The 21,291-nt window shown below is 42.4% G+C and overlaps 1 protein-coding gene across 1 annotated transcript in view; it reads left to right on the top strand.

Moving 5' to 3' along the window:
- The first annotated feature begins 996 nt into the window (after positions 1-996).
- PLAC1 (placenta enriched 1) overlaps positions 997-21,291 on the top strand; it is a 45,924-nt gene continuing 25,629 nt past the window's right edge. The window contains exon 1 of the mRNA XM_004587791.2: positions 997-1,114. The gene's annotated coding sequence lies outside the window, so the exon portion shown is untranslated. The remainder of the gene's footprint in view (positions 1,115-21,291) is intronic.

Below are 21,291 nucleotides of genomic sequence, written 5' to 3'. Positions count from 1 at the left end.
TTACCATTTGAAAGCAGCTGTGGTTAAAGCAGAGCTTGCTGACTCAGCCCATGTAAGGATGACTAAACACAAGAATTTCCTGGAGGGGGCTGGGGATAGAAAATATCTTTCAAATGCATTTCTTTCAGGGAACCATTCCGATCCGTCAGGAGCTGGCCCACTATATGCCCATAAGGAAAAGCAGCAGGCTGTTGTTGCTCATCACCAAGACAGGGTTGGCAGATGTTCCCTTTCTTTCTTCTTCTATTTTTTTTTTCCTAAACAACATTGTGGCTGTCTCGGCACCATGTTGGTCTGGCCAGCATTTGCAGTTTCCTCTGCCAACTGATACAGCCGCAAGCCAAGAGAAGCGGATGTCTTCCCCTGACTGCAGGGGCCTCTCACATTCCCCTTCTCAGAGGCTTTCCCACAAGGGTGAGTTGGGGCTGATCTGCTTTATCTCAAGGGAGTTTCAACTCAAAGCCCACCTTGAACTCAAAAAGAGAGGAGGGTTTATGCTGACTGATCAGAACATAATGTGAGCTGGCTTCCATCTACCCAGGGTGAAAACTGGAGCAAAGCTCTCATGTTCAGATCTGAATACCACCCAGAGACATTGGACAACTTCAGGGAAATGCACACTGACCTTCAGCTGGATGGCTCACCAGCTTCAGGCATTAGTCCAGTGAAACCAAAATTTGGATAAGTATTTCGAGACTCTTGACCAGGAAAGAGTTGGCCTTGTCCAATGAGAAGGCTAGAGACACCTGGTACTTAGATGTGACATGCATTCTCTACAGCTTGCAGATCAGAAAAGAAGAGAGTGAGCATATTCGGCCATGTTTCAAAAGCCGTGTACAAACAACAGTTCGGACATTGAGGATTCCAGTTCAAAAGGCCTTTCCCACCCTCTCCCCATCCCCTCCCATTCTCCACCCTTCCTCTCGCAACAAGAAAACAAGACTAACTAGCCTGGATGTGCTAGAGAGGGTCAAGGATATATTTTTCATAAATGAGTAACAATTTTTTATTCCAATTGGGAGAATGTTCTGGGACAGATGATGTGGAACAATTAAAAACAAACTGCTCTGGGGAGGGAATGGAAGAAGGTCCCGGTTCCTTGCCACCTAGAAGGGTGAGTTTGGAAATGTTGTTTTCCTTTTCTCTAAGCCTGTTTCCAATTCTGCAAACACTTCAGTCTGAGGCACACAGTGCCTGGTAATAAGTGTTTGCTGAATAGGAGGCAGCAAGGGTGTGTAAAACTGAATGAATACGTGACTGAATGATAGGGATATGTGTAATTCGTGGTGTTAGTTTGCAACCGAAATGAAGGGAATGAGTTCTCGTGTTTCTGAATACTTTAGAGTTAACAAGGTGTTTGGAATCACACTATTATCTGATGTCTTGTAAAGGTATCTGTGAGGTTAAAGGTTGTTTCCAACGGACAATGGGAAATGAGGCTCTGAAAAGTGAGAAGACAACAAATGATGAAAGTAGGACTCTGCATCCAGTGCTCCTTTGGGCACACCACACAACCACAAAAGGTTTTTTGTTTTGTTTTGTTTTTAAGAGAAAATTGCTGGGGCCAAAATTGTGGTTAAGTGAGTTAAGCAGCAGCCTATGATATCAATTCGAGTTCCGGCTGCTGTTTTTCCCATCCAGGTCCCTGCTAATGTACCAGGAAAGGGAACAGAAGATGGACCAAGTGCTTGGGCCCCTAAACCCGTATGGGAGACCTGGATGAAGCTCCTGGCTACTGGCTGCTGCCTAGACCAGCCCTGGCAGTTATGGGCATCAGAGGAAGGAGACAGCAAGTACAAGCTCACATTCTGTCTCTCCCTCTCTCTCTCTGTAACTGATTTTCAAATAAATAAACCTTTTTTTTTTTTTTGAAAGTGCTATAAGATCATTGCATCCGATCTCTGCCTTACAATGTGGCATCCTTTATGTTCAGGCTTAAACATTCAAGGCCGGTCCAGAAATAGTATCAAGCTGTGACTAGTAGCAATGCCATTATAGATAACAGAAAGACCTTGTCTACGCAAAGTACAGTTGGCCGGGGAACAGCCTTGGATTGACTTGGGTGGGGATTAGCTAATACTTTTGTAAAAGAGCAATAGGGCCTCTAGTTGGCAGGGAACAAACAGCTGCTATTTAGAATAACATGGATCCGTGTTGGAAAATGGATTTTAGACTCAGGTGAGGCAGCAAGAATGTACTGAGTCTCCCCCATCAGGTGCCTGGCTCTTCATAAAATCATCAGCTGCATAGGAGTAAACGTGTGATCCGAATCTTCTGGGTTTACAGAGTCGTTAGAACCCTGGACTCATAGAGCTGACGGGCTGTTTAGGTTCTGTACTCAGCCACAGCCTTTGAAGCTGCTTCTGTCTGCTGACTCTCTGCCCACACTACAGTGACCAAAACCTCACCCCTGTCCTTGGTTTAGTTCCTAGCTCTGTTGGGGCCAGTTCTAATGATGGTCATCTGTGCCATCAGCATTTGTAACTACACGAGGCATTAGTGGGACATAGGGGTGTTTATTACAAGTATACTTCATGCAGGCAGTTAGGCACTGAGAACAAAATTTTCAGTAAAGCAAATCCCAATTTGTGTGCACTAGAATGGCTTATTATTTAAAGGAATCATTGTTCTGCAATCTAGCATTTTTTAAATCAGAAAAGTAGGTTTGCTTAAAGCAGACCTCAATCTGAGGCCTTTTGCTCTTGGATGAAATACAGAAAGCTTGGTGGATCTCCCTGAAATTATGAGCGCAATCATGTGTGTACATTGAGACATTTTTCTGAAAAGAGTATGTGACTTTCCTCAAGTCCTTTAAGGGGTCCGCATCTAAAAACATTATGAACCTTCGGATTTTCAAAAGCTGGAACTGTCCTTGTGTCCATGAATCTTACCCTATGCGAACGCCATTGTGATATTTGCAGGTGGTAGCCTAGGAATCAGACAGCTGTGTGACCTCAATCAAGTCAATCTCTCTGCATCTCAGTTTCCTCATCTAACAGAAGGGAGTAATAACAGAGTTGCTGTGAGGACTGTAAGTGAGAAATCAGAATGTGCAGGGCACACAGTAAGTGTTCCCTTAAGAGCAGTACCAACAGTAGCTGTGATGGGAAGCCAAGCCCTTAAGAAAGTCCAAAGGTCTTTTACAAGGACATCAATAGCCTTGAGTGGGGGCTACCTTGCTGCTCAGGGTCTTAATGTTCAGTAGCTCATCCATGTGCCTAAGAACAAAACAAGTTGCACATTTGTCATTTTACAAAGCATGGAATCATGGAGTGTGACCTATTGAACACTTGTCCTCTGCTAAGAAGCTGTTGAGAAACCGTGAAATCACGTTCAACTACTAAACCCACAAGTCCTAGGTAGAGATTTAGGCTGTGTTGACAGAGGGTCACAATAACTGACCCAGTCAAACCCACTCAAAGCCTCTCAGTCATGCTTTAGCCAAAAAGTGATATCAGCATCACAGTGACTTTGCTTGTTCTTATTTGATCCTCAAAAAAACCACCAAAGAAAGGTCTTAAAGAAGAAATGCCTGTGTATACCATATTGTTGTCAATTTGTTAAAATTTTGTTTTCTGGGCCCAGCTTGATGACTCAAGTCCTCGCCTTGCATGCACCAGGATCCCATCTGGGTCAGGTTCATGTCCCTGTTGCTCCACTTCCCATCCAGCTCCCTGCCTGTGGCCTGGGAAAGCAGTCGAGCACAGCCCAAAGCCTTGGGACCCTGCACCCGCATGGGAGACCTGGAAGAGCTCCTGGCTCCTGGCTTTGGATCGGTTTAGCTCTGGCCATTGCAGCCACTTAGGGTGTGAACCAGCAGGTGGAAGATCTTTTTCTCAGTCTTCCTCTCTGTAAATCTGCCTGTCCAATAAAAATAAATATTAAAAAATGTGTTTCTACCTTTGTCAAATCAATGGCTAATAATGTTACACTACTATAATTTTAATGATCTATGAGGATCTTAAAAATTACCACATATAAGTGAAATGGTTATTTTTCCATTCAAATATTGTTTATTGGTGCTGTCTATAGTCCCACTAAACTCGGGTCTATTTACTTTTTACTTGTTAAATGCTTTATTTGCTCAAGCATTATGACTTTTACTGTAATGTAAATTTGAAATATGTTATCTTAAAAACTTGGAGGGAAGAAGGGAATATTACTGCATTCTTAAAGTTGTACGTACAATCTATATTGAATCTATTCAAGCCTAATCAAAACTTTTAAAAATAAAAATCTTTAAAAATCAGTCACATAAGGTTAGTAGAGCAGGCACAGAATATCCACTTCTTGCAACAAAGCTACTAGCAGATCTGAATGGGGGAGGGGTGTAGGACTTGGTGATGATACAGTGATTCACACGGAAATAAAGTTTGTTGCCAGAATTAGGCAAGGCACATGCCTTGCTTTAAGGAAACCAAGAAAATCACGTGTGAAGCAGAGACATCAAAAAACGGCTCTTCAGGCCACAAAATGGTTCGCTAGCTGAGAGTGTAGAGTGTCTTTGGACATAGCAAGTCTCCTAAGCTGTATGCAGTATGTGCCCTGCATTCCAGAGAGGCAAGAGAGGATAGTGCCGGGCAAACCACCTGCAGAACTGCCCACAGCCCTACTACCCCACTGCCCTACTACGCCACCATCCTACCACTCCACCACCACCACCACCCTGCCTCAGCTTCTGCCTGAGGCTCTACTTGATATAAGCAGTCTGGTGAGCCTGGTCAGGCGATCTAACACAGCTCTCTACCAGCACAGCTCAGTCCCAAACCCAGACCCCTGGTGAACATTTTCTGTTGACATTTCAGCTTCAGAAACCCACAAGGGAGATCTACACAACAGAGTTGGGATTCACTTTCCTGGTTGCCCTGGGCATTTCCTTCTCAAGTGCCTGGCCTGGGTGCCTCCACTACAAAGGGGATGGCAGAACTCCCTGGGGCCCATGCACTTGACCAAGGTTGCCCACAGAGGCCACATTCAGCATGGGCTCAGCAGAGTCTAGCTGGAGAGCAGGACAGAGCTAAGGCACAAAACGTTTACAATGGCTGGAAGAAGAGGAAGATTTAGTTTTCAGTATTTTTTTTAAAAAGATTTACTTTCTTTTCATTGGAAAATCAGATATACAGAGAGGTGAAGAGACAGAGAGGAAGATAATATTCTGTCCACTGATTCACTCCCCAAGTGGCCACAATGGTCAAAGCTGCACTGATCTGAAACCAGGAGCCAGGAGCCAGGAGCCTCTTCCAGGTCTCCCATGCAGGTGCAGGGTCCCAAGGCTTTGAGCCATTCTTGGCTGCTTTCCCAGGCCACGAGCAGGGAGCTGGATGGGAAGCGGGGCTGCTGTGATATGAACTGGCACCCAAATGGGATCCCGGTGTGTGCAAGGCAAGGCGTTTAGCCACTAAGCAATGTGCCCTGTTTTCACTAATTTTAAAAGAACATATAAAAGGAGAGGTTTGTTGCCTTTGACCTGCCTTACCATGTGGTTCCAGGTTTTAGAGAGGAATTGCCTGGAGATCACCTGTTTCCTTAGAGAGTTCCTAATATACAAATGGCTCTGTGATTTTATGTGGGAACCCTGGGCTAAAACTCAAGTCGTGACATTTTTGAAACTTTGTTGGCTAGAAGCTAGCCATGAGAAAATCCTATTTAATTGTTGCAAGCAGTGTGAACTTACAAGAGATAAAACTTTTCATATTCAGGAAACATTCCTGTGTTAATGAGGACAGCAGCTTCGATGCAGCCGCACTGGTGTCACAGTTCCCCAGGCTTCGTAGCCTCTCATTCTGAGCCCTCTCCCGTTGGAGGTTCAAGCTCATTTCCAGGAATCAGTTGGGGGAGTTCCTTGGGGAGGACTTAACTCTACCAGTGTAAATAAAGGACCAGGCAAAGCTCTTCTCTGGTGGTTTCCTGGAAGCTTTGAAACAATACTGGAAGGCCAGCAGAACTGCAGCAGTGGAGAGATTCAAGGAGGTGCAGAAACAAAAGGTAACACACGTCACTGGTGGATTGAGGGGGGCAAAGCTAAAACATGCCTTCAAAAAATCATGTAAATGCATGTGATGTTTTTAAAATACTTGGATTACAGAACTTTTTCATACAATAATTTTTCATGAACTTTTCAGAGTACCTCCAGACAGTGAAAAGATTACGATCTTGCCCACAAATATGATCTCTTCTATTAATGTACAAAATATAGTTAATCCAGTTGCTGTGGATTGAATTGTTCCCCCACCACCACCACCACCAAATTCATATGCTGAAGCCCTGACCCCCAATGGCATGGTATTAGATGAGGCCTTTGAGAGGTAATTGTTTACATGAGGTTGTGAGAGCAGAGCTCCCATGAGAGAGGACAGGTGCCTGGTGTAGGTGCATGTTGGTGTCCTTTAAATCTATATGCTGCAGCCTAACCTTGAATGTGATAATATGGTGTGTGTTTGTGTCAGGGGTGGGTTGGGAGATAATTGGATTAAGATGAAAGCAGGAAGGTGAGAGCCCTCATGATGTGATTACTGTTCTATATTAAAAAAAAAACAGAACTAGCTCTTTATCTTCTCCCACGTGAACTGAGCAAGGAGACAGGAAGAGGGCCAAGACAAGGAACGAAATAGGCCTTCACCTTGAACTTGGACTTTCCAGTCTCCAAAACTGTAAGAAATAAATGGTTGTTGTTTGTTTTTGCTATGACAGCCTGAAGTGGCTGAAACACTGTCCATTTATTTCAACTGATTCCTGCATTTGAAAAGCATTAGAGAAAAAAATGGCTTTATTATTCTCAGATATCTCTGATAACAGTGTTAAATATATCTTATTTATTCTTAAAAAGCTTATTTATTCTTGAAATGCCTGTTCTCTTCAGGTTACCTGAGTTCCATACCTCACTCTGGCTCCTGACTCCAGCTTGCTGGAAGGCAGCAGTGATGACTCAAGCCACTGGGTTCCTGCCTCTCATGCGGGAGACCTGGGTTGAGTTCCTAGCAACCTGGTCTATACCTTGTGAGCATTTGGGGAATGTGTGGTTTTGGCAGGTGGGAGGTATTTTCATATTCTCTTTCTCTCTGTGCATGTATATTCCTCTCACTCTTGCCTCTCAAATATCTAACAAATAATCATTGAATGTCTACCATGTATGAAATCCTCTTCTAGGCACTGAGCAAGGTAGGCATGATCCCTGCCTTCACGGAGCCTATGGTCTACTGCAAAAGGCAGCCATGAACCGAACACTCTTGTCAATAATGATATAATTCCACTTGGCAGGTGATTCTAATGAAAAAGTACAGAGACAAAGTTACATCTGAATAACTGGAACCATGAAGGCATGACGGTTTCCTTGAAGATGAATCATTGTGGATAAGTAGAATTTATCCATATAAAATCTGTACATGATCTTGTGTGTGTGTGTTCTAGTAACCATGGTGGAGATTAAAATTACACTGACTGCAAAAAGAATGGCATCACATTTTAAATATGCAGTTCAGTGAAAAAAATATATTTGCCATATTGTACAGTTACCACCATTATCTAGTTTCAGAATATTTTCATCATCTCCCAAGGAAATCATGGGATAGACACTGTGGTACAGCAGGTTTAGCCACCACTTGGATGCCTGTATCCCATATCAGAGTGTTGGTTTGAAATCCCAACTGCTCCATTTCTGATCCAGCTTCCCGCTAATGCACCCGGGAAGGCAGCAAATGATGGCCCAAGTACTTTACTTCCCGCAACTATGTGGAATTCCTGTCTCCTGGTCTTACCCCGGCCTTTCTTTAGCTGTGGTGGGCATTTGGGGAGTGAACCTGTGGATGAAAAACCTTCCTTTTCCTCCATCTTTTGTCATTCTGCTTTTCAAATAAACTATTAAAAAAAAAAAAAGGAAATCCTATATCCAGTAAGTAGTGACTCCCCAATGCTTTCCTCTCTGTTTTACACAAGTCTGGTTTTCTGTCTCTGTGCATGTGCATATTCTTGAGATTGTCTTGGGCTCATATAGGATTTGACCTTTTGTGTTTGGCTTCTTTCACCACATTTTGCTTATCCATTCATCAGTTGACAGACATCTGGATTGTTTCTAGTTTTCAGCTGTTGTGAGACATTCTGCTATGCACACTCCTAAGTTTTTGTATGAGCAGCTATCTTAATTTTGTTAGATGCCTAGGATTGGCATTGCTGAGCAAAATGGTAATTCTATGTTTAATATTTTGAGGAACCACAGAATGGCATCAATTTTATTTATGAAAAGAAAAACCCAACAACCAAAATGTATGAAAAATATTTTAGTATTTTTATAGGTTAAAACAGTATGCATCTACTAGCTGTTTCCATAACTGAGAATCTGGGCATGGCTCACCTTGGTCCTGTACTCAGGGTGTCACAAATTTCAGGGCAGGTGTTGTGTAAGCGCCATTACTCTCTGAAAACTGGCATCCTCTTTCAAGCTTGTTCAGAATGTTGGCAGAATTAAGCTCCTTGCTTCTATCCCAGGGAACACCGAGCTCCTAGGGACTGTCCCCCTCAGTGCAGCCTGTTCTTTCCAGGCCAGCAGGCAATGGCCTGTATCTTAAAGAAAGGCCCAGTCCATGTTCTAGTGATTTTTATCTGATTCAGTCAGGTCTACCCAGGAAAATTTCCCTTTCGATCAACTCAACATCAATTAATGTAAGACATTTATTACATCTTAAGTCTATATTTGTAAAACATTATAAGTAGCCATGACAAAATAGATTGTACTGTCAAAGGAAGAGAATCAATACAAACCATTCAGTGTGCACCCATCACTACAGTTAGAAAAGTTATACAAATACCATTTCCCATTGGCCAGCCCTGAGACACACAAGGCTGGGGTTTCATTCTTTACTGTAGTGCCCAGCCACCACATGACCAGCAATACCCTCAGCCAACTATCAACATCCTGAAGAAAAGGACATCTCTGAACTGACTCTGTCAGCCCAGTGCCTAATACATTTGCTGGCAGAAGAAAGGAAGACAGGAATGCCACCCAATGTCCCTTGACATAGCTGGTTTTGAACATGTGCACATTTCCTCATTGCCATACGTTGTCCTAAGCCATGTCTCTCATCACAATAATCTCATCTCAATCATTCAACTTTCTGGGCTGGCAACATCATGGTCCCTCAGTGAGGAGCAAGTTCACTTAAGTGCACTATTCACGTAAGACAACTGGTAAATCACGGAAGCCAATGTTGGCCAAATCCAGGCATCTCGATTCTTGTCCACAACAAAATGATCATCATTTCCTTGGACGAGTCTCCTAGTTGCTGGGCATGTGTCTTTCCCCCACTGGAAAATGGAAATGCTTTTACTAGTTTCTAGTCACCTTCCAGCATTGTGAGGGGAATTAGAGCTGGAAGTGTGAACATCCCCAAACTTCCAGAGTTCTCAGCAAGTGGGCAGTGACTGGGTATGATTCGCTTTGGAGCCTGTCACTGTTGTTGACTCTAAGAAAATCGGGGCGGAGAACAAATACTCTTTGTCCCTGGCTCAGCTACGGGGGCCTCTCCTTCCCTAAGCTGGCAGCTGAGGCTAAGCACTTGAGATCCCCAGGCCAGCTGTTGGGAAGTAAACGCCAGGCAGTAGGTAAGGCAAGATTCAGAACTGGGAAGGAAGCCAGGCTTGTGTGGAAGCCCTGACAGAGGGAGGGCACATAAGTTGGCAAACAAGTGTTTTCCGAGGAGGTTTTTAAAAATACAATCTTTACTTCTAGACAAAGCACCAACAGGGAGAGATTGTCTGAAATTCCTGCTTTAACTCACTATCAGCTCAAGAAGATTCTAGAACTAGACAGGCACTATGAGCAATGTTTCCCAAGGAGACTTCCCTTGAAGTGCAGAAAGATAGCCACACCCTTTGAAGTTGGCTGGGAGCTTACAAAGGACAGTGTTGTTTCCAAAAAAAAAGAAGAATGATAGCCCCACATAATGGGGTCCTTATTCTATAAACCTCAGACCTTGTGCTGTGAGGGGCAAGTGAGCCAGCAGGACTCGGTCAAAGGGGGGGTGGAAGTTTTGGCACGCATGCATGCTTTTAGCTTGCTTGCTGGTTAACATGGAAGGTCTTCCCTAGAAAGATAGTGTGGATGGAAGGGTCTGTTTCAACTCTCTTCTTTTGGAGGAATTCTAAACCATATCAAGACACTTCTTTGATTTGCTGATAGCTGATAAGGGTTTCCAAGTGAAGCTAGCTTTTGTCACATTTCACGGATTTCAGTGAAGCACAACATTGGCTTTGAGATTATAGAAATAAAAGGCTGATGAGGGGGATAAGCCCATTGTCTCATATCAGAATGAGAACAATGCTATCTCTGAGGGGTGGAAGTATTATCATGCTAAAGTGGAGGGTACAGTAGGCTAGCAGTAGCCACCAAATGCAGCTTAGTGTAACATCAGGGAACAGAGCCCCAGACTGGACTTTAACATAGCCTTGACCAGCTTCAGGATGCCTGCAGTATTGCATCATACATGTTTATGTCAGGGACCACTTCCAAAACTCTGACTCATCTCCCAGGTTAATAAAACCATGTCAGTATATGAATTACACCACTGGTGTCGTCCCAGGGAATTTTTGTCAGCCCAGCTGCCCAAGAATGAATCAACGGGCCTGGGACAAGCTGTGTGGTACACCAGTTAAGAGCCCTAAGGAATCCTGAGCTCTATTTTCAGCTCTGTCACCAATTAACTGTCATTGTAAATGAGTCTTTAACTAATCTATGTCTTGGTTTCTTTGGTGTTTAACAAATGGTCTAATTTGATCATTCAGTCCCTTCCAGCTTCACAGCTTTACAAATGAAAAGGTGTGCCACCGGCACTGTGATGTAGCATGTTAAACCCCCACCTGCGGCACCAGCATCCTATAAGGGTGCTGATTCGAGTCCTGGATGCTCCAATTCTGACCTAACTCCCTGCTAATGCACATAGATAAAGCAGCAGCAGATGGTCCAAGTGAGACCCCGAAGAGGGTCCTGGCTCCTGGTTTGGCCAGCCTAGTTCTGCCACTGCAGCCATTTAGGGAGTGAACTGGCAAATGGAAGACCTCTATTTTTCTCTAGTTCTGTTTATGTCTGGCTTTCAGATAAATACATCTTTTAAAGAGCTATTTTATTAATTTGAAAGGTAGAGTTACAAAGGGAGGGAAAAAGAGTGAGGGTTTTTTTAAAGATTTGTTTTTATTGGAAAGGCAAATATACAGAGAGGAGGAGAGACAAAGAGAAAAAGACCTTCCATCCTCTGGTTTATTCCCTAAATGGCTACAACTGCCAGAGCTGAGCTGATCCAAAGCCAGGAGCCAGAAGACTCTTCCATGTTTTCCATGAGGGTGCAGAGTCCCAAAGCTTTGAGCAATCTTCCACCACTTTTCCAGGTTGTTAGCAGGGAGCTGGATTCAAAGTGGAGCAGCTGGGATATGAACTGGTACCCATTTGGGATTTCAACACTTGAAGGTGGAGGATTAACTTATTGAGCCATGGTGCTGGCTCCTAAATCTTTTTTTTATGAAATTAAAAAGGTCTATTTCTTAGATATGCACTCAACAAACAATTGTTGCAGATATGCAAACAATCTTAATTTTATAATTTTCTTTAGGTATGAAAGGCCTCTTAAAGCATCAAATGCAATCCCTTTAACGTACAGATGGAGAAGCCTAGGCACAGAACACAGAAGGGCTTTGCTCAATGAGTGCAGAATCAGGGTTAGAGATCAGATTTCCACACTTCCAGACCAGCTCATTTTTCCACTCTTCCTTATAAATCAAAGTAACACATGAACAGGCTTGAAAACTATCAAATACAGAAGTAAAAATGTAATCAAGAAGAACAATGGTTATCTGCTCCACTCCTCTGAGCTTCCAGGGCCCGTCTCCAGAGGCCACTGTCTTTACCAGATGCTGTTTTCAATTCAACTGCGGGTTACTCCCGCACTTCTGAGCCTCATGCCTCTACTCCAGGCCTTGAGTATTCATTTTGGACCTTCTCTACTGATTTCCTGCTATTAAAGCCAAGGATTCTGCTCACTGTGTTTTTCTTTCAGCTGCCTCTTCTCCTTGCCTGGGTTTGGTAGTATTTTTATGAGATTTTCAATTCACTTTTTCAAACAGCACAGAAAAATTTACTTTTTTATTGGTTTAATCTCTGTGGTCAAGCAAATCTGTGAAGTCATATCACCACCACGATCTCTGCACAGATTCCATTACTCAGCAGACTCCCTTAAGCACACACATAGGCAATCCCAACCATATACCTCCTGCCCCTGAAAGCCACTGATCTGTTGTCTTTTCCTAGAACTTGGCATTTTCCAGAACGCTTTGGAGATGGACCCGTTCACCTGTGATGCCTGCTTTCTTTCCTGGACCAGCAGTTCATTTGATTAGTTGAATAGTGCTCCATTGTGCAGAGTGTTGTCACTGTCTGCATTCACCAGAGACAGGGTACTTAGACTGCTTCCAGTTTGATGCTACTGTATTTAGTTGATCCATCGGTTTCTCTAACTTGAAATCATATCCTTAAAACCTGTTTTGCATGCTGCAGCACAGTCAATGCTGTTTCCCTATTTTAAAACATGACACTTTGATTTTTTTTTTCAACCTCTGTTTTAGATGGAATTCACTGACAGTTGTAATATTTCCTGGGGATGGAAAGTCTGTTTAAATGCTATCCAGATGCTAGACTTTCTACCACTGTCTATACCTACAATGCCATGATATACTGAAATATCAGAATCATGGACTCATGACTGTTGCTGAAGAAATATACTATTGTAATAACATGGGGGAAATCAGTGTGAGTGTGTGTGTGTCGGGGGTGTCATAGGGAGGATAGAAGGGGAAACCCCTGAGCCTAAGGCAGTGTATCATGAAAAATACAAGTTAATAATTTAAAAAATAATACTAAGTACTATCCAGAAGCCCTATTCAGGTTTACAGCCCTTCCAAACGCCCCCAGTAGCACAGCAGCCCTTTTCTGGCAGCAGACACACTAGCTGCTGTGAAGATATACATGTACTTTCTGTTCTGACCGTTGCAAACTCAGGCAGTAATTTTCAGCAAAAGACCTTTCTTCGTGTGGATTTCAGCTTTTGTCTGCTGTGCTTTTTCTGTTCCAGCTGCCTTCACCAGGGAGCACAAAGCCACATTTCAAAAGAGAATGACAAATTATCCCCAGCTGCCAGAAGTCCGCTTTCCGCGTGTTCTGTCTCCCTTCCCTGATAACCAACAGGTTAACTTTCTAAAGGGGACAGGCAAAAAGAGAAATTGTCCTACACCCAAATGCGGTATTCTTATTTTTGATTTTTTTTTTTTAAGTTGTGGGCTTGTAATATCATTCTCTGTTCCCACTCTGACTCAAAGAAATGCAACATAAATGATCACAACTCAAACGGCATTGTGCACAAGAGTCATACGGTAATACATTCTTTTTAACAGATTACAAGATCAAAACTAATTTTTTAAAAATCAGCTAGCACAATGCCTTCCCACCAATAAGTAGTTATTAAAGGCTGGATGATGTCATTCTTGGCCACAGAGATCCATGTGCTGTTATAGTTTACTTGCATTTTTAGCCAACTCGGTATGGATGTTATCCTCTACCTTGTAGCGTTAAGAGTCTCGTGTCTAGTAATGGTATCTGCACAGTAGGTGCCCAGTAAACGCCCTTTGAGTTGAAAAATCCAAATTACTGTCATATGTACATGATGGTGAAGTATTCTATATTCACGCAGTATACTAAGCATTCCCAACACCAATGAAAATGCAAATTGGTGCAACTGTCCTACATGTCCAACAAGGCAAAATGTGCCAATGCTTTAACAACAGCCTTGACCTTTCACTGTCTTCTAAAAAAAAAAAAGATATGCATAAGAAATCTAAATACTAGTAAATTCCTTGTCACATCATTTAAACTAGAGAAACAATCTGAGTTATTCGTACTAAAAAACATCCTACGTAGTAACATTTGTAGAATGAAATGTTGCTTTGTTACTTAAAACCATTTTTAGATAAATATTCAAAGACATAAAGAAACGCTCAGAACCTAAACTAAATGGAAGACAGAAAGATACACAAATGGAATACAGTATGGCCCTAATTGCATGTATATAAAAAAAGAGTACTGGGAAAAAATAAAAATTTAAATTAAAAAAATACTGGAAGGAAATACTTAGAGATAGTAACAATAATTATCTCTACATTGTGGGATTATGGATGACTTTTATTTCATAATGCGCTTATCTTACTTTAAAATACATTTTTAACTTGGAAAAAATAAATACTGTTTATGATCAATGTGGGGCTTACATACATACCATTCTGGGAACAGCATGTACAGCCATTGATTCAACAAAATCAGCTCTTCAGCTGCTCTTGGATGGTCTCATGGCAGTGCTTCATTTTCAGAAAGACCAAATAAAGCCCAGAAATCTTTTCAGATTCAAGTGCTCTGTGCCTCCATTTGGCATTGAAAGGCAGATGTGTTCATCCTGCTCCCTAGGCCTCGTTGGTTTTCATCCTTCCCTCTCTTCATCCCCACCCCATTTTAAACTGTCCAAATCTGTGGAACAAATATTGAGCAAACTAGAAATAAATAAAATTCAATGACTTTCAGATACCACAAAGCCCTCCCTGCCTGTGTACTGATGGCCACCAGCCCATTATACTCCCCAGAGTGGAGGGCTGAAATTGGCCTAAAGAAGGCTTTTATGATTCAAACGTGGAAACTGCAAATGCTCAAAAGAGAAAAAAGCTCAGGCTGTCTGGAAAGATTAAGACAACATGTACAACCTTCCTTCTCCAACATTCTTAGCCTCACATAACATAAATCAGTGGACTCTGTTAGGAGTCAAACAAACAAACAAAAGCTACTAAGTAAAAACCCAGCCATAGAAGGTAAATACATTAAAAACTGTTCACGTCAGAGAAATCATAGCCCTTCAGACATATAAGGAAAATATTCTAAAATATATAAGGATCATTCAAAATACCAGATAGTGTGCTGATCCAAATGTTACCTCATTAAAAAGCATTTACCGGGGCCGGTGTTCGACCTAGAAGTTAGCACACACCTCCTATAGTTAGAGTTCTAAGGTTTTAAGTCCTGACTCCCACTCCTAACTCAGCTTCTTGTGAATACAGCTGGGAGGCAGTGGTGATGGAGCAGGGAGCTAGGTCTCAGACAGCCACGTGAGAGATCCGCACTGAGAGACCAGCTTCAGCCTCTGCCCAGTTCTGGCTGTTGGGGAACATTTGGGAAGAGAACTAGCATATGGGATCTTTCCCTGTCTCTCAGCCTTATCCACCTTGGTCTTCCCTCTTTGTATGTGTGTATGTGTATGTCTCCCCCCACCAAATAAATTTTTAGAATGTTAAAATCTGGCCCCAGCACAATAGCCTAGTGGTTAAAGTCCTCGCCTTGCATGCGCCAGGATCCCATATGGGCGCCAGTTCTAATCCAGGGGGCCCTGCTTCCCATCCAGCTCCCTGCTTGTGGCCTGGGAAAGCAATCGAGGACGGCCCAAAGACTTGGGACTCTGTACCCATGTGGGAGACCCGGAAGAGCTCCTGGCTCCTGGCTTTGGATCGGCGCAGCGCCGGCCGTTGCTGTCACTTGGGGAGTGAACCATTGGACAGAAGATCTTCTTCTCTGTCTCTCCTCCTCTCTGTATATTCACCTTCCCAATAAAAGTAAATAAATCTTAAAAAAAAAAAAAGAATGCTAAAATCTAATGCACCTCATTTTATACATGAGGAAATGGACGTGCAGGGAGGGGGTATAAATTGCCTTCAACCACATGGTTTGTTGACTGAAAGCTTGGGACTAGTGCCTACCTCATCCGAAGACTCTCAAATGAAATGATGCATTTTTCTGCCCTCAGCTCAGGATAGTATAACAATTTACTTGGCACCTATGCTTGGATATTTTTGCGATCAGCTCAAAACTAATCAGGTACAAAAGTTAATGCCTAATATTCCATTTGTCTCCTCATCTCCCAGGATCTGATCTAAACTCCATTTGGCTTTTCGCTTTCTTTCACCTCTGGAAAACTGTGTAAATTAGGTCAACTTTTCCATCCAAAAACATCTCTCGTGTCAGGGATTTGGTGAAGTCATGAAGACAACATTCATGCTGTCTGCATTGCACGTCAGATAGTCTAAGCGTGAATCCCAGCTCTGCTGCTCACTTCCAGCTTCCTGCTAATGCTTGCGCTGGGAGATGATAGGTCCCTACCACTCATGTGGGAGACCAGGATTAAGTCTCTGGCCAATGTTTTTGGCCTGGCCTAGCCCTAGCTGCTGAAGGTTTCCACCTCCTCTGACAGAAGTATAGACAAAGATTGTAATAAAATCTCATATATATAGGAGAATCAAGGTTGTGGAATAGGGTAAGGACACGTTTAAACGGACAGAAAAACATTTAATCAGGATGAAGCAGAGAGGGCATATTACAGGAAATAGGAAAGGACAGAACAACAGCAGAGGGGTACCTGGAGACTGACAGACACAGGAAAGCAGTGGACACAACAGTGTGGTGTTGCAGTGGCTGATACTCCAGCCACATTCAGCTAACGGCCATCTGAACTCCACCTGCAGCCAGAACTCCACCAGCAACCAGGTGGGAAGGGCCTTTCACTGGGAGCTTGGGAGGTAAACCCAGACAAAGAACTGTCCGTCCTGCTGGTCCGTTTGATTTGACCAGGAGCAGAGACAGAACAGCAGATCCCAGACGGGCAGTGCGATAACAGGGTAGATTTCACAGCCCAGTTAGCCCCCTGGAGCTGAATTGGGCGCCATTTTGCATAAGGAGGCAAAGGCATGGGAAAGGACTGAGCATACGCTGAGCTGGGAGTGAACTCATTTCTGACTCAGTGAACTGCAGCAACGTGGCATACTACAAGTTCCACCCGGGGCAGGTCTGGGTAGCCCTCAGATCTGCCGATCAGCAGATCAAGAACTCTAGTAGTGCTACATCAGGCGCCATTTTGTACACTGTGGCAATAACTTTAGGACTGCAGGGGACAACAGTGAATTGCACATGTGCTGAGCTCGTGAGAACTCACTGAGTTCCATGGATTGCACTGGTCCCGCAGGAAAATAATACCGACTGTGGCATCGTACAGGTCAAAATAGGTCCGTGTGGCACCCAGACCTAACGTCCTTCAGGTTCCAGCAAGATCAGTGCCACCAACAACCTAGTTATATAGGACACCTGAAATCGCATTGCAGACCTGTGGGTGACACAGCTTAGAAACCTGCCCCAAGGAGAAGACTCTGCTAACCAGAAGTACAATGATCAAGAGCAAAAGAAGAGACAAAGGCACAATGAATATTACCAAAAACTCCCCTGCAAAGGAGCAAAACCCTATGCCAACCTCAGAGTTCACTGAGGAAGACATCGAGAAAATGGGGCACACAGAATTCATAAAACTCACTTTAAAGATTCTGATCAACAATGAGAAGCACATACAGAGTTCAAAGAATTTAAGGAAACAATAAAGCAAATCAAGGCTGATATATCAGAAATTAAGAACACAGTAGAGCAAATTAAAAGTACAATGGAGAGTCTCCAAAATAAATGAAGCAAGCAGAAGAAAGAATCTCAGAATTGGAAGATATTTCCTGTCATGAGAGGGAAGCAAACAAAAAGCTGGAAGCAGAGCTGGATCAGGCCAAAAAAAGCATTCAAGAATTGAAAGACACTATTAAGAGGCCAAATATAAGAGTTATGGGAGTCCCAGAAGGTGCAGAAAGAGAAGCTGAGTTTGCAAATGTATTTAATGAAATAATAAAGGAAAATTTCCCTAATCAGGGGAAAGAATTGGGAAACAAGATCCAGGAGGGGCACAGAACTCCCAACAGGCTTGATCAAAAGCGATCTTCACCAAGACACATGATCTTCAAGCTCTCTTCAATTGAACATAAGGAAAAGATCTTTAAATGTGCACGTGAAAAAAAATCAATTGACATATAAAGGAATGCCAATTAAACTCACAGGAGACCTCTCACAGGAAACTCTACAGGCAAGAAGAGAATGGTGTGACATATTCCAGATTCTAAAAGAAAATAAATTGTTGGCCTAGGATAATATATCCAGCAAAGCTTTCTTTTGTCTCTGAAAATGAAATAAAATTCTTCCACAGTAAAGAAAAATTAAAAGAATTTGCCTCTTCCAAACCTGCCCTACAAATGATACTTCAAGATGTTCTCTTGACAGAGAAGAGGAATAGCGCCAAACAAAACCAAAGGCAAATGGGAAGAACATCCCAGTAAAATGAAAACAGAAGACTAAAGCAACGAATAACCGATTCCTAAAATGACAGGACCAAAGTACCATCCATACATATTAACCCTGAATGTAAATGGCTTAAGCTCAATCAAACGTCATAGATTAGTAGACTGGATTAAAAAAACAAAACCCATGTATTTATTATCTAGAAGAGACACACTTTACCAACAAAAATCAGCAGAAACTATATCACATGGGTTTTGTTGTTGTTAGTTTCATCTCTTCAAAACACTTTCTTCTGATTAAATCATCCAATGACTCGTAGATCATACAGTAGCATCATTTTCTTCAAGAAGGTTCTTGATTTTCATTTCTTCAGCTACACATTAGCCATTTAGTAGCATGTTATTTAACTTCATGGTGTTGTTAGTTTGTTTTCTCCCTGATGTTGATTTTGTTTTGTGGCTTTTCATTTAAGGGGATGTATAGTGGCTATGTAATGGAGACCGTCATATCTAGTAACATGTCATTTAACTTCATGGCAGTGTAAATTTCTATTTTTCTTTTTATTGTTGATTTTGTATTATGACTTTTCATTTGAGGGGATGTACAGTAGCTGTGAAATGGAGACTAACATCCAGATGTGAGGATGCAGCGTAGTATGCATTTCTACTTCCAAAGATGGACTTACAATGAAACTGTTCACTATATCTTGACAATAGGATGCTGGACTCTCTGCCATTGTCCATGCCTGCAATGATGGACGTATGACTGTGTATGAAGAACTATATGTTAGTAATGATATAGAGGAACTAGGTGGGGGGAGGGATTTGGGGAGGGGATAAGGGAAATGCCAGGAGCCTATGGAATTGTATCATAAAATGATAATAATAATAATAATAAAATGTAAAAAAAATCCCATATATAGATCACACTTTTACTCTGTGTACTACTAGTTATCATAGATCAGGTGAAACATGATATTTGTCTTTTGAAGACTGGCTTATTTCACTGAGCATGATGGCTTTCAACTTGATCCATTTAGTTGCACAAGATTAAGATTCCCTTCTTTTTTATACCGAATAATACTCCATAGTGTACATGTAACACATTTTCTTTATTCAATGATGAGTTGGTAGGCATTGGATTGATTCTATATCTTAGCTATTGTTAATTAAGGGAAAATATTTGCAAACTATGTAAGTGATCAAGGACTGACATCCAGGATCTATAAAGAATTCAAGAAACTCAACAACAACAAACAATCCAATTAAGAAAGGCAATGAACATGAATGGCATTGTTCAAAAGATGAAACTCAAATGCCTAATAGACATACGAAAAAACGTTCAGGTTTTCTAGTCACCAGGAAAATGCAAATAAAATCTCCAGTAAGGTTTAACTTCATCCCAGTTAGAACAGCTATCATACAGAAATCAGTAAATGCTGGCAAGGATGCAGGAGAAAGAGCGACCCTAATCCGCTGCTGGTGGGAATGTAAACTAGTGCAACATTATGGAAGGCAGTGCGGAGATTCCTCAGAGATGTGAAAATAGATCTACCATATGACCCAACCACCCCACTGCTGAGAATTTATCCAAACAAAATGAAATCATGTGAGAGAGTTATCTCCTCAGCATTTTAAACACCCAGTGTAGTTGTGGGAACATTTTTTAAAACTGCATTTATTTATCTGAAAGGCAGAGTTATAGACAGAGAGACAGAGAGATCTTCCATCTGCTGGTACATTCCCTGAATGGCTGTACTTGTCAGGCTAGGCCAGGCAAAAGCCAGGAGAATGGAATTCTATTCCATTCTCCAACATGGGTGACAGGGGCCCAAACACTTGAGCCATCTTCTGCTACTTTCCCAGGTGTGTTGACAAGGAACTAGGTTAGAAGTGGAGCAGCCAGGACTCAAACTGCCAATATGGGATGTTGGCAGTGCAGGCAGCCATTTAATCCAATACACCAGAATACTATCCCTGGATACATACTGAAAACTGGCTAGCTCAAGAGCACTACAGACTCAGTAGAAGGTGTCACCAACTCTGCAGCTGGAAAACTCTGAAGACTCTCTCATCTATGATTCAGTCCCAACAGCCCACAAACTACAAGGAAGATGATCCACTCAACAGAAAGCATGTGAAAATATGGGGCTTTTTTTAAAGATTTATTTTATTTTTTATCAGAAAGTCAGATAAACAGCGAGGAGGAGAGACAGAAAGGAAGATCTTCCCTCTGATGATTCACCCCACAAGTGGCCACAATGACCAGAACTGCACCGATCCAAAGCTAGGAGCCAGGAGCCTCTTCCAGGTCTCCCATGCAGGTGCAGGCTTTGGGCCTCCTCAACTGCTCTCCTAGGCCACAAGCAGAGAGCTGGATGGGAAGCAGGACTGCTGGGATTAGAACCAGTGCCCATATGAGTTCCCGATGTACAAGGCGCGGACTTTATCCATCAGGCTACCACGTTGGGCCCGAAAATGTGGGTTTTTAATACCATATCTTCAAGAGCAAATAATGAGATTTAATAAATAATCAGAGCTGTGATCCAAAGAGTTGGAGTGTCACTAAAACCTCTGGATATTATATGTAGAACAAACATATGAAGAACAAGATAGTTTAAAAAGAAAAAGATGGACTGCCTAAGGACCTCCAGACCCGAAGAATGGAGCTCCCTGAAATTTCTTTATGTGGCCTTGAACTTCCAGCAGCAACACAGCACCTCTGCTTTCCTTTGCTACTGCAATGTCAGGAAACCATTAACTAAATAAGCAGGTTTAAATAACATCCAGAGTTTCAAAATATAACATCCAAAATGAACAGTATTCAATTAAAACATGTTCACATCAAGAACTGGTAAGATCTTACACTGAGTGATATCAACAGTAAGATGACAGAGTGGATGAAATTATCTGACAAATTTTTGAAATAACTATCATAAAGATACTTCATGAGGGGCTGGCATTGTGGCATAGCACAGACACCAGTTCAGGTCCCAGCTACCCCATGTCCCATTCAGCTCCCTGATAATGCACCTGGGATAGCAACAAAAGATGATCCTAGTGATT

This window comes from Ochotona princeps, chromosome X (genome assembly GCF_030435755.1).
Source record: "Ochotona princeps isolate mOchPri1 chromosome X, mOchPri1.hap1, whole genome shotgun sequence".
Classification (NCBI taxonomy): Eukaryota; Metazoa; Chordata; class Mammalia; order Lagomorpha; family Ochotonidae; genus Ochotona; species Ochotona princeps.
Note: the sequence above shows the minus strand (reverse complement) of the source record. Positions and strands in the feature narration are given on the sequence as shown.